The sequence below is a fragment of the Microtus oregoni genome, unplaced genomic scaffold (genome assembly GCF_018167655.1).
Source record: "Microtus oregoni isolate MIOR12 unplaced genomic scaffold, Mior012 000022F_ref0000154, whole genome shotgun sequence".
Taxonomy (NCBI): Eukaryota; Metazoa; Chordata; class Mammalia; order Rodentia; family Cricetidae; genus Microtus; species Microtus oregoni.
The window spans coordinates 32,750,247-32,763,817 of record NW_024543081.1 but is presented as its reverse complement, the minus strand read 5'-3'; the positions used below and the strand labels follow the sequence as shown (position 1 = coordinate 32,763,817).

General features: G+C 47.2%; 1 non-coding gene across 1 annotated transcript; it reads right to left on the bottom strand.

Moving 5' to 3' along the window:
• Nucleotides 1–516: 516 nt before the first annotated feature.
• On the bottom strand, nt 517–589 carry Trnam-cau. Its single transcript has one exon. It is a non-coding gene; the product is annotated as a tRNA-Met (tRNA).
• Between the last annotated feature and the right edge of the window lie 12,982 nt (nt 590–13,571).

Genomic DNA, 13,571 nt, shown 5'->3' with positions numbered 1-13,571 from the left:
AGAAAATGACAGACTCCCCACGCTGCCACCCCCGACCCACTAAAGAAGGGCTGTCACTCTGGGAAGAATCCTCTCTACCGCAGTTATCCCGGGCAGGGGTGCAGCTTGGAAGGTGAAGCGGGTTACATTTGACATACCCCCCACGTAACTTGCTATTTGATCCGTGGTGGCCCGGCAGCCGCCTGCAGGAGTGGCCGAGGCCCCAGCAGTCCTCGAGCCTGGGCGGGTCCCTACCGCTCTCCGCCCAGCTCCGGGCCCCTCAAAACGCACGGCTAGCAGCAGCCGGCAAAACTGTACACCTTCCCAGCCCGGGGCTGTCCTCGTCCCCAGCGATCAAAATTATTGCCAGCTCAAGAGCAGGGTAAGGATCAACAGGGCCAGGGTCACCTAGGACGTGCCAGGCAAGGAAAGACAATCTCCGTGCTGGGGCTGCTTCGTGTAACTTTCAAACCCGGACAAGAATACAATTCATTTCTGCCAAAGGTATTTTGGGTCTGAAAAGGATCAAAATTATTGTGCCCCGTGTGAGGATCGAACTCACGACCTTCAGATTATGAGACTGACGCGCTACCTACTGCGCTAACGAGGCACCTAGTGGCCGTCTTCAGCCTAATTATGAAGAGTCTGCTGGAAAAGCGCAGTGCGCATTGCGCATGCTCAGATCTTTGAGTTTTCTTTAGTTCTGTTCCCATTTCAAAACCCCAGAGATCCCTGCCCATTTAGAACCTGTAGACCTTCGCTCGCGTCGTCTTTATTCTCGCCTGTCCCTCAGTCCATCAACAAGCACAGTGGGTTGCTAGATAACGTTGTCCTGGTAAGGGGGAGCACGGAAGAGGCCGTTACGAGCTCGGTTTTGTGCAGAGTTTACACACTCGTCATCTTATGAAACCTACTGCGTTCCCGGCCTCATTCCGGCTGCTGGGTTCTCAGGGACACTCATCCTGGAGCAACCGAGCGGGAGGAGCCTGAGGTAATAATTAGCAAGCGTGCAAGTGCACACTGTTCTGTGCCCCACTATCCCCAGCCCCCAACCTCCAGTGCAGCTTCCACGTGTCTTTCTCCCGAGATCGCCAGGAGCTCTGGGTGGCCCAGCTCCGGAAAAGCCCCAACCCTGGCACCTGTCACTCTCCAACTCCCCCTCCGCCCACACCCCACCCGCCCCCGCCCCCGCCCCCGCCCCCGCCCCCGGCTCTTTCCAGACGCGCTTTTAAATTCTCAATGAAAAGAACTTCACGTTACCGAGAAACGGTTAGGGTTCTTGTTCACACCGCCGTTATCACCAACACACAACTACAAAAAGAAAAAGAAAACCAGCCAGACGAAGGCCAGGGATTTGCAAATTTTCGCCATTATTTTGTTGGTGTTTGGTGGGTGAGTGGGTTGGCTGCTTGAGTGTGTGCAGTTATTTGAGACAGAGTTTCCTATATCCCAGGTTGGGCCGGAACAGGCTATGTGGCTGTGGATGGCCTTGAATTTCTGGGTTTCTGCCTCCACCTTTCAAGTACTGGGAGATGTGCCATGTGTCTGGCTAAAATTTAAATGAGAGTAGGAAGTGATCCTCCGTCCTGGACGAGAGAGCTGAATGAGTCCAGAGAATGACGGACAGAACTGGGGTGGAGGGATGGATTCCAGCCCCAGTGAGTGGCAGAGGCCTTCCTGGGACCTCTGAGGAGCTTGAGGAAGGTCACTGCCCAGTTCTGTTATGGGCACCCAGACTAGGAGAGTGCAGACTATAAAAAGGCGCAGGCTTTCCATTGGACTGCAGGCACTAGAGCTGGTGGGAAGCGGAATCTCACAAATTTAGGGGGGAGCCCCCACGTCGCGTGGGGGGGTGGTGGTCAGGTACTCACTACACCTGAGGGGATGAACCAGGAACAGCACGGAAAAGAGTTAGTTGCCCAGACTTAACCACGAACGCCCCACTTAACCACGAACGCCCCAGGCCTAGGAAACCTCACGCCCACAGATCATGGTGGGAAGCCCTCACACTAGCCCAACCTTGAGAATCCCGTGGGGATTCTGCTCAGGTTAGGTCTCTGTTGTAAACCTGGCTGGCTGTGGACTCCAGATCTCAGGCAAGAGGAAGTGTGCATTGCATGCCAGCAATCTGACCTGCTCACGGGTCTGGCAGAACAGGGGCAGAAAACCATCGCTGCTTCTGTGATCTGTGGAATAGCAGAGAACTGGAAGCAGCCCAAGCGTCCTCCAAAGGGTCAAGACATCAGCCGGCAACAGGAACAAGTATTCGTCAGTCTAGGCTGTGAGGGACAGCCAGGGAAGGCGGCAAATACAGAGCTGAGTATGGGCCACCTCCTTTGTAAAAAGAAAAAAAGGAGGGGGAGTGGCTGTTTACATGTGCTCACTAAATTTCAAAACCAAACCTAAAATACTAAACTCAGTGATGGATCGTGGAGGGGTGAAAATGCATAATTCAGGGCAGTTTGAATGAGAATAGCCCCATAGGCTCATATTTTGAATGTCTGGTCCCCATTGAACTGTTTAGAAAAAACTGGAAGGTGTGGGATTGTTGGAGGAGGTGTCCATACCTGGCCCAATCTTGAAATCTCCATCTTGCAGGTAAGATGTAAGCTCTCAGCTCCAGCAACCATGCCTGCTTCCATGTTCCCCACCATGATGGTCATGGATTAATCTTCTGAAACTGTAACCCCCAGCGTCCACTCCTGGCTGGATCTGAGATGCATTCCCCACCAGGCAACCACACCCACCACAGTCTCCCAAGGACCAGAGAGGGCAACAGAAACCAGTGAACAGAACACCCACCCAACAAAGATGGGACCTGATACCAGCACCTAGAATTACAATCATCTGAAACCCAGATGTCCAGATGCTCAGATGTTAATGTAAAGATACAATCAGTATAACAGCCAGGACAATATGTTTCCACTAGAGTCCAACACACAGCAGGTCCTGAGAAATGCAAAATAGCAGAAGCACAAGACAAAGACTATTAATACATTAGAGATCCTTAAAGAAAAATACAGTGTTCTTTCTGCATGTTTGCCTGCAGGCCAGAAGAGGGCACCAGATCTCATTATATGATGGCTGTGAGCCACAATGTGGTTGTTGGGAATTGGACTCCGGACCTTTAGAAGAACAGCCAATGCTCTTACCACTGAGCCATCTCTCCAGTCCTTAAAAAGGCCCTTTAAGAGGAACTTCATACATCTGTTAAGAAATCTATGAAAAAAATCTAACACCCCTTCATATAAGTCCTGGAGAGAACATGAACACAAGGGACACACATAAACATAATAAAGGTGATTTAAATCAAGGCCATAGCCAACATTAACTTAAATAGAGAGAAACTCAAAAGGATTTCCTCCAAAATCGGGAACAAGACAAGGCTGCCCGCTCACTCCATAGCCATTCAAGACAATTCTTGAAGTCTTTAGCAATAAGACAGCTGAAGGAGATCAAGGGAACACAATTGGGAAGGAGGAAATATCTTTATTTGCAGATGATGTAATAGTATACATAAGTGACCCTAAAAAAATCCAGTGGACAATCTCTGCAACTGATAAACACTTCAGCGAAGTAGCTGGATACAAAATCAGCTCACAAAAATCAGTAGTCCTCCTACATACAAAGGATAAACAGACTATGAAAGGAACCAGGGAAACAACACCTTCACAACATCCTCAAAAAATATAAAATATCTTGGAGTAGCTCTAACTAAGCAAGTGAAAAGGCTTATATGATAAGAACTAAAGAAGATATCAGAAGATGGAAAGGTCTCCCACGGTCATGGATTGGTAGGATAATATAGTAAAAATTACATCCTTCCAAAAGTAATATATAGATTCAGTGCAATCCCAACCAAAATTCCAATACAAGTCCTCACAGATTTGAAAGAACAACCTTCAGGTTCGTATGGAAACACACACACATAATCAAAAACAAAGAACAAAACAAACAAAAACAAAACCGGCTAGGGGCTGGAGAGATGACTCAGCACGTAAGAGTACTGACTGCTCTTCCATAGGACCAGGGTTCAATTCCCAGCACCCACGTGGCAGCTCACAACTGTCCCTAACTCTAGTTCCAGGGTATCTGACATCAGCTCACATAGACATACACAAAGGCAAAACACCAATGTATATAAAATAAAAATAAATAAAGTTAAGAAAAAACAGGCTAGCTAAGATAATCCCAAAGAGAAAAAAAAACTACTGGCCTCAAATTGTACTACAGAGCTATAGTGATAAAAACTACATGGTATTGGCACAAAACCCATAAATGTTGATGAAATGGAGTCAAATTGAAGACCCAGACATAAATCCACACACCTATGGATACCTGATTTTTTATAAAGAAGCCAGAAATACACACAGGTGAAAAGGCAGCATCTTTAACCAATGGTGTTGGTCAAACTGGACAGCTGCGTGTAGAAGAATTCAAATAGATCTATACTTACCACCCTGCACAAAACTTCAGATGGATCAAAGATCTCAACATATGCTGGGCAGATACACTGAATCTGGAAAGAGAGAAAATGGAGAGTAGTCTTGAACAGAGCATCAATAGCCCAGACTTTAAGAACAGTAAAGGACCTCATGTAACTGAAAAGCAAAGAACAGAATTGTTGAGACAAAGCAGCAGGTCACAGGCTACAGACGGAAAAAGATTTTTACCAACTGCATATCAATAGAGGGCTAATATACAAAATATATATTAAAAAAGCTCAGAGTGGGCCTTATTTTAGGAGTAGTTGATCAACATATAAAGGACTTCACATTTTTATATGCTTTTATTTGGCTACAGTTTGGTGGATTTTTATTTCTTTTGGGGTGGTGTTTTATTTTATTTTCTTGGGTTTTGTTGTTATATTGGGTTTTTTGTCTGCTCTTTGAGAAAGAACTTAAAGTCGTGTAGGTAAAAAGGGGGAGAGAATGTGGAAGGACTTGAGGAGGGGAAGAATATAATCAAAGAATATTTACATTTAAAAATTGTTTTAAATAATTAAAATGTAATAGTAAAAGAGAAAACAAGTAACTCAGTTAAAAATGGGGTACAGGCTAGGCAGTGTTGGCAAACACCTCTAATCCCATCACTCAGAAGACAGAGGTAAACAGATCTCTGAGTTCAAGACCAGCCTTGTTTACAGAGAAAGTTCCAGGACAGCCAGGGATACACGGTGGAACCCAGTCTCAAAAAACCAAAACCAAAACAAGTAAACAAAAACAAAACAAAAACAAAAACAAACCGGCTAAACAGAGAATCCTCAAAAGAGGAAACAAACGGCTGAGAAGCACTTAAACAAATGTACAATATTCTTAGCCATCAGAGGAAGACAAATCACTTGAGATTTCGTCATTACCAATAAGAATGGCCAAAATCAATACAACAAATGACAGCTCATGCTGGCAAGGATATGGAGTAAAAGGAACACTCATCATTATCGGTGACAAACATGTACAGTCACCACGAAAATCAGTGTGGTGGTTCCTCAGGAAGATGGGAATTGATCTACATTAAGATTTAGCTAACCCGCTCTTGGGCATGTACCCAAAGGATGCTTTGTACTACTACAGAGACATTTGCCCAAAACTACAGAGACATTTGTTCAACTGTATTCATTGCTGCTCCATTCACAATAGGCAGAAACTGGAAACAACCTAAATGTCTGTCAATGGATGAATGGATAAAGAATATGTGGTACATTTATACAATGGAACATTATTCATCCATTAAAATCATGAAATTCACAGGTAAATGTATGTAACTTCCTGCCTAGCTATTGGCCGTTCAGCTCTTTATTAAACCAATCACAGTAATAAATTTTCACACGGTGTACAAATCTCCCACAACAGGACACATTCTCAAAGAGTAGGAGGAGCCCAAGAGATCATAGCATGCTAGGTAATCTCACAGAAAGCCTGTGCTCTTAGCTTGTACAGTAAAATTCCAATGGTCTAGTGGGGCCTGGTGGAACAGGCGTCTAAGTCTCAGTTACTAGCAGACTGAAGGAGGAAGGTCACAAGTTCAAGGCCTTTCTGGGCTACAAAGTGAATTCAAGGTCATCTTGGGCAACTTAGTGAGTCCTGTCTCAAAATAAAAAGTATAAAGAGCTCAGTGTTAGCGCACTGTCTACTTAATACAAATGGGGTCCTGGGTTCAAGCAAATCACATGACCAAGTTCCAAGTCACTGAACCTGAGAGAGAGAGAGAGAGAGAGAGAGAGAGAGAGAGAGAGATCCAAGACAAGGGGAGGAGGGAGGACTTGAGAATAGCAATGCAACCTAACCTTCATGTACATATGAGAGTGAATAGTTCCCTCCACCCAGCCTCACCCTTGACGCTAGGAAGCAGCATCTTCCCACAAAAGTGGAAATTAACACCCGGGGTTTAGGTACATAAACGGGACCATACTATTCTTATTTCCACTTAGCAGTGAGCTGGGACTCTTTCCCTGGTGTCTCAGTCAGGGATCTTCAGAGGATAAAGGGGATTTGTCAGAGTGGCTTACAGGCTGTGGTCCACCTAGCGCAACAATGGCTGGCTACCAACGGAAGGTCTAAGAATCTAGCAGTTCAGTCCATGGGGCTTTCATTGTCAGTGAAGGAATGGTCTTGCCAATGAGAGTGAGGGCCAGCAGGCAGAGAGAGGAGGCTCCATCCTCCCATGCCCTTCATATAGGCTGTCAGAAGCCAAAGGTATGGCCCACATGAAAAGTCTATTTCCCCACCTCGAAAGATCTGGATTAAAGGTGTGTCTTCCTATTTCAAATGGTTTTCTTAGGAAAACAATCCCATAGGTGCGCCCAGCTGCTCAGGTTTTAGTTAACTCCAGATGTAGTCATGTTGACTACCAAGACTAGCCATCACACCTGGTGACCCATTCAGCTCTTGCTTGGCCTTTGTAGCTGCCTGGAGTGTCTATGAGAGATCAGCAGGACCTGGGCACACACAGAGAAAGGGCCCTATGAGGGTGCAGGAGGAAGACAGCCGTCTATCCACATCCAGTAAGAGGGACCCAGGAGGGAAGTAACAAGCCCCGGAGTCTCTTCAATCTGTTCTGGGTCATTCAGCCTTCAACACAGCAACAGAATCAGCTTCCTTTGTTCATGCTACCCACTCTGGGGACAGGAAAATCTCCTAATTCCAGACATTCTAATTTTCATTAGCAACAAAGACAGCAGAAATACGAATGGTCTCGTGCAAATGTGTTTGATGTGTGGGATCGTGGAAGACAGAAGAACTTGTGGGCGGATTAAAATAAAGACAAGTTCATTCCTGTCCTCTCACCCCTAGGCGAACTTTTTATCTACCCAAAGGCCAAGACCAGGAGCTCAGATGGTATGAGCCATCAAGGTGTTTAGCCCCTCCCCTCTCTCTGCACTTTTGTCCAGCCCACAGGTCACTATCGCCGTCTATTTGGCAGGGGTTGTGAGTGGCTTAAGAGCCGCTCTAGCCTGGTCTTAGTTTTTCCTCCTACAGTTTGACTGCTCGGTTAGAGCAAGGACAGAAGAGTTGGCTCCAAACGTCTGTGCATCAGGACCTCCACCCCTTTCCAGCAGCCTCTGCTTCAACTAAGACTGAGCGGAGCAGGGCTGAGAATGGAGGAAAGGGGGGACATTATCGAGAAGGCCCTCGGGGCTGGAATTGTGCTGCCGTCCTCTGGGATACATAAAGGTCTCCAGGTCTCCTACAACTGGGGTTTGCAACCTGGGGTAGACGTCCAGGAACCTCATCTTATTGTTTTGGCTATAACAAAACCAAGGGAAGGGAGGAGGGCAGCTATGTATGCAAGTAGAAGAGCAGAGGTATGGATACAAGGCGTGAGAAAGCAGAAACAGCCAGCAGTTCCTCTGCCAGGTGTCCAGGGCTTCAGAAGGTCGCAGTCCTCCCAGTCTGGGTTCAACTTGATGAATGAACAGCCAAGCAGGAGGCAGCAAGCTATTACTGGCGGTGTCTAACAGTCATCACCCTGACAGCAGAAGAGGAGGCAGCCTCACCCCTGCTGTTGGCCAGATGTCCCCAAGGAGCTTCATAGGACCATGTGGCTAGACTAGCCATTACTAATGTTATATTGACATTGACTGTGTACTGCCGACACCTCAACGCTTCACCGCCCATGGGAGGAGCCGTATCCTCACGTACCCTCAGGTCTGACCTATGTGGTTCATCTCACCTCACCCTCGCCCCACAGCCAGACATCCTTCCTTGTCCCCACTGGCCACTCCTGAGGCTTCTGCCCTGGAGCTAGGTGGAGTTCCTCTGTGCTGTGTGCTCATACTTCCTGAGTCATTCCATAGTTCAGGGCCGTGGTTGCTTTGTTTTCAAGACCCATGTTTGGTTTCATGATTTCTTTTCTTTCCTTTGTTTTATATTGTGTGTGTGTGTGTGTGTGTGTGTGTGTGTGTGTTTAGTATATGTGTGTGTATACACAGTACAGTTTTGGGGAGTCATATCTCTCTTTCCACCTTGAGAATCCAGGGGATGAACTAAGGTCCCGCTTTTACCATCTGGCTGATCCATCTTGCTGCCTGACTTCATGGTTTCTTTTGTTTGTTTGATTTGGTTTTGTTGATTTGTTTTCTTTGAGACGGGGTTTCTCTGTGTAGCCATGGCTGTCCTGGAACTTGCTTTGTAGACCAGGCTGGCCTTGAACTCACAGAGCTCCACCTGCCTCTGCCTCCAGAGTGCTGGGGAGGCGTGCGCCACCACAGCCTGGCACCTCACGGTTTCTAAACTGCTGCCTTTGCTGGCAGTGGGCCATACTGTGCCTCTGTGGGGACTGGGAGCCCTTGAGCATTTGAGGGTTGATTGCAAGAGATGTTTCCCTGCTTCAGATGGATCTTCCCTTGAAGAGAAGACAGGTTCACTTCTGTGCCTCCAGTCTCACGTGACTGAAGATACACAGGATTGCACAGTGGGACTCTTATCCAAATGGACTTTCCTACTGTTTAACTCTCTAGTCTCCATGTACAGATGGGCAGAACATCAAGAACCCCTAGCCGGAGAAGAAAGGGTTACATGCTCACCCAACAGCACCCTCCCACTCCACACCTACTACCAGGTGGGACAGGTGGCCGTGGGTGTGGGCTGTGGGTGCAGCAGCCCTGGGGCCCAAAGCTGAGCCTGCTCCTTCCAAATTCAGACCCAGAACAGGGCAGGAGTTCTGTTCCAGTTCCAACCCGTATAGCAGCAGTTGTAGGGGGCAGTGTCTCCCGTCACCACGGGCAGTGCTGGCACACAGAGCCATGGGGCCCCCGGTTCACAGAGCTAATGGGGGTGTGGCTTTGACATGCCAGCTCACAGGGCTGGGCTGCCCAAGCACCATTCCTTTCCATTTCTATCAGTGGAATCGGCTCCCAGACCTTCCCTCAAACACGAAGCTGTGCCGGAATTGCTCAACTCCCCTTGACAGAGTTGCCTCATCTGCCTTAGCGGCCTTCCATTAACTCACTCAACAGTCAGAGAGAAAGTCTAATTACGAAGTGCCTCTTCTTAGAAGGTCAGGGGCCCAGTAGGCATTCATTCTTGCTCAGCTTTTCCAGAACCACAGCACGCCAGCCTCTCCACGTCTACGGCAGGCGTTCGTGGAGTGGCTGAGATAACACTTGCAACCCTGTAAGTCCTACTCCACATGTAGATCTTCATCTCTGCTCAGCACACACAGGTAAACACACCACACAGCACAGTGAAACATCAAGGAGCACGTTTAAGAAGCAAAATAAGGGCTGGAGAGATGGCTCAGAGGTTAAGAGCATTTCCTGCCCTACCAAAGGTCCTGAGTTCAATTCCCAGCAAGCACATGGTGGCTCACAACCATCAGTAATGAGGTCTAGTGCCCTCTTCTGGCCAGCAGGCATACACACAGACAGAATATTGTATACATAATAAATAATATAAATACATATTAAAAAAAAAGAAGCAAAATAAACAACCCATGAGAGGCCAAGAGAAAGTCCCCAGAAGAATGACAAAGGCCTCTAGCTCGATACCATCTATGGGGTTTCTTTCCTTCTCTTTTGCACAAGGGAATCCATGTTTGTATTTTGTTGTTGTGTCTGCAAATTGTGTAACTGTGGCCACCAGCAACACATGGATTTATTCCTTAAAATTTACACACTGGGACAGAGGCGATGACTCACTGGGGAAAATGCTTCCTGTGCAAGCATGAGGACCCAAGTTCAGACCCCCAGAAGTCATGTAAAGTCAAGTATGGTGACATGCATCTATAGCCCCTGCCCTGGCAGTGGAGAGGTAGGCAGATTCCAGGGGCTTGAAGGCCAACCAGGAGAGCTGAATCAAAGAATCCAAGCTCAAAGAGACCTTGAAGAAAAGATGGAGAAGAAACTGAGGAAAATATCCTGCCACTAACTTCTGGCCTCCACACACTCAGCAGGTGTGCACATACTTGAATATATATATATGCGCACATGGATGCACGCGCATGCACACACACGCGCTCAAGTTTATGCATGAGCAATGTGGAGCAACCAAAGCCTCATTCATCGCTGATGGGCATACAGATTAGTTCAGACTTTACAAGACAGAGCAGCAGTTTCTTACAAAGCTGTAAGAACGTCTATCATGATACTTAGAAGTATTGTCCTAGACAATTTTCTGATTTATATAAAACTTTGTTTACATTAAATTCTGCATGTGATTATTCATAGCGGTTTTATTCATAAACTCTTTGTGTGAGAAATAACCCAATGTCCTTTTTCTGGGAAGTGGATAAACAAACAATTAAATGCTACACAACAATAAAAATTAGCTGGCTACCGATGCCCAGGATGGGTGAATCACAGTGCATAGCTAATCAAAAGAAGACAGAAGACAGATTCAGAAGTCTAACCCTGTGTGCCTCTATGAATGAGACATTCAAGAAGAAGCAAAATGTTTTAGGGACAGATACCTGAGGGAGGAGAAGCTACGACGTTGGAAGGACACAGAGGTTTTAGCGGTGATGGGAGTGTTGTTTGGTTATGGTGGTGGCTACACAGCCGTGGGTCTTAGAGCTCAGAGTAGCACATTCAGAAGGATGAATTTTAGCGCATGTAAGTAATAACAATTTTTAAAAAGCTCCTTGGTGTTTATTAAGGAAGCTAGGAACTTCTGTGGTCTTTGTCCATGTCAGAAATCTCAAGGAACTGATCTGGAGTCAAAGGTGGGAAACAAAAGACCCACTGAGTCACAGTGGGGGATTCTGGGACTGGCTCTGGGATTTTGTCAGGTGCTAAAGATGGGCCCAGTGAGACCAACCTGGAAGGTGGCCTCCCTGAAAATCAAATAGAGAAGGTTCTGTGGATAAGTGGGGCTTGGGGCACCTGGCAGTACCCCCACCCCAACACTTCTCTTCCCCACCCACTGCCTTGGCCTCCAGCAGATACAGCTTGGAGAACACCTCACCCTGCCATGCCTTCGCTGGTCTGATTTTATGCAGTAGGAATTAAAATTGATTGGTGTTGACAGGGAATGATCTGCCTGTCTAATTAATATGCCAACTAATTTTCAATTTAATTGCTCATCTCGGGTCACCAGGTAACAAGACTCACTGCTACAGGCCTTGATGGGAAGTGGCAGGGGTGGTGCTGTTCTCCCAGGGCCCAGTCACAGCCTCTAGATCTTCCCAAGCAGTAAACAACCAAACCCTGGACCCCGTGAGACCCTATCCACACCAGCCACCTTCTCAATCGGGGTCTCTTAACCATCTACTGTTTGGATAGACTCTGCTCAATAGCTGCTTTGTGCTGATCCCTAGCTAGGGTAGACATTTGGGGTGCCAAAAGCCAAGACATGCTTTGCCTGCCCCTACTGCCACCACAAATTTCTCGGTCTCCCAGAGAGGATTCTCGCTTGCATTGGTAATTACAAAACAGGTGTGGTTAAGACTGTGCCTGTATTCTCAGCACTCGGCAGGCTGGCGTAGGAGGGTCACTGTGGGTTTAAGCCAGCATGAACTACATTCTGAGTTCCAGGCCATCCTAGACTAGAGAGTGAGACCCCATCTCAAACACACATACAAAGTCTAGCAATTATTGAATCTGGTTGCAGGGAGGGACAAGAGCTTCAGAGAGAAAGGCAGTCCAGACTCTACTATGGGGTGCTTTAGGAATTTAATTAATCTCCCCGTGCCTCAGTTTCTCAAAAAGACATCTCTGCTACTGTCCTGTTGGCCAAGTTGTTATGTAGATTATCTCATATTCTGGGCGTCTGTCTTGATGTCTGCAGATGAATTCTCTGGCCCCCTATAAGCTATACTGCAAAATTAGTTCCCTGCTCAATTAGAGCTCTGTGATCAACTAGTAATGTCTGTCAAGGGTAAGGAATTGGGGGCAGGTAGGAATATTCTTGTTTGTTGACTCTTTTAAAAGATTTCACTGGAAGATCAGGAGCTGGGGACAAGAGAAGGGCTCTGAAGAGGCTAAGTCACACTCAGCGAGGCTTCTCATCATTTTTTAAAGGAGCTGCTTTGTGGGGAAACGGAAAAAATGGTGCCTATAGGCCATAAAAATCTACCGCTCTCTCAAGGGAGGCATTCAACCATTTATCAAGCTAACACAGAGTTGAGTCCAGAGGAGAGGACACCCACCTATTTCTTTCTTTCTGCCCTTCTCAACCTCTGGGACTGGGAATTTACGGAGCTTGAAGAGTAGAAAGGGAAACAGAAAGAAAGGGACCTGCAGAGGAAGAATGGGAGCCTTAGGATCCCAGTGCCTGGGCTTTGTCACCGCATAGCTGCATGATCTAGGGCCAACTACTCAGTCTTTCTGGTCATTAGTTTCCTCTTCTGTGTTTTGAGGGCCAGCAACTCATCTTGCCCTCAATATTAGATTGCCTAAGTGTCCCGTGACTGTCAAGTGTGGGAGAGATCACAGGGGTCGTTTTAGACAGTCTCCAGTTGAAGGGGCGCACATACTACCCCTAGGCATGAATAGCAAATCCCATGGGTGTACACCCTCTATCCTGGGTCTGTCTTACTTGAAGGGGGACTGGACTTAGGTAATGCAGGAAATCAGATAACGTTGGGAGGGGACATGAGTGGAACCCAGGAGTCAGAAAGAGGGAGAAGGCTATGGGAAAGAGAAACAAGCCCACTTCCAGGAGCAAGAAGGGAGAGGGCGGGCGGAAAGCCAAGGAGGGATTAGTGGGTTTGTCCTCAGGGAACAGGGACGAAGGGAAGAGAGAAGCCGAAACAAAGGGAGGCGTGTCTGAACTGTGAATTGGACTCTTTCGTTGTCTGTCCTAAGAGGAAAGAAATTCCTTTTAAAATTGCTTTTCTTAGCCGGGCCGTGGTGGCGCACGGCTTTAATCCCAGCACTCGGGAGGCAGAGGCAGGCGAATCTCTGTGAGTTCGAGACCAGCCTGGTCTACAAGAGCTAGTTCCAGGACAGGCTCCAAAACCACAGAGAAACCCTGTCTCGAAAAACCAAAAAAAAAAAAAAATTGCTTTTCTTGTCTCTGGATTGGACTTTGATTTAAACGTGTGGCTGTCCTGCTGGACCAAGCCACCTGGGCCACTTTTCTACTGTCCTAGAAGCCTAGGTCTGTCTTCCTCCAAAGAGAAGCAATGCCCCAGGGGTACCGGCTCTTCCTATG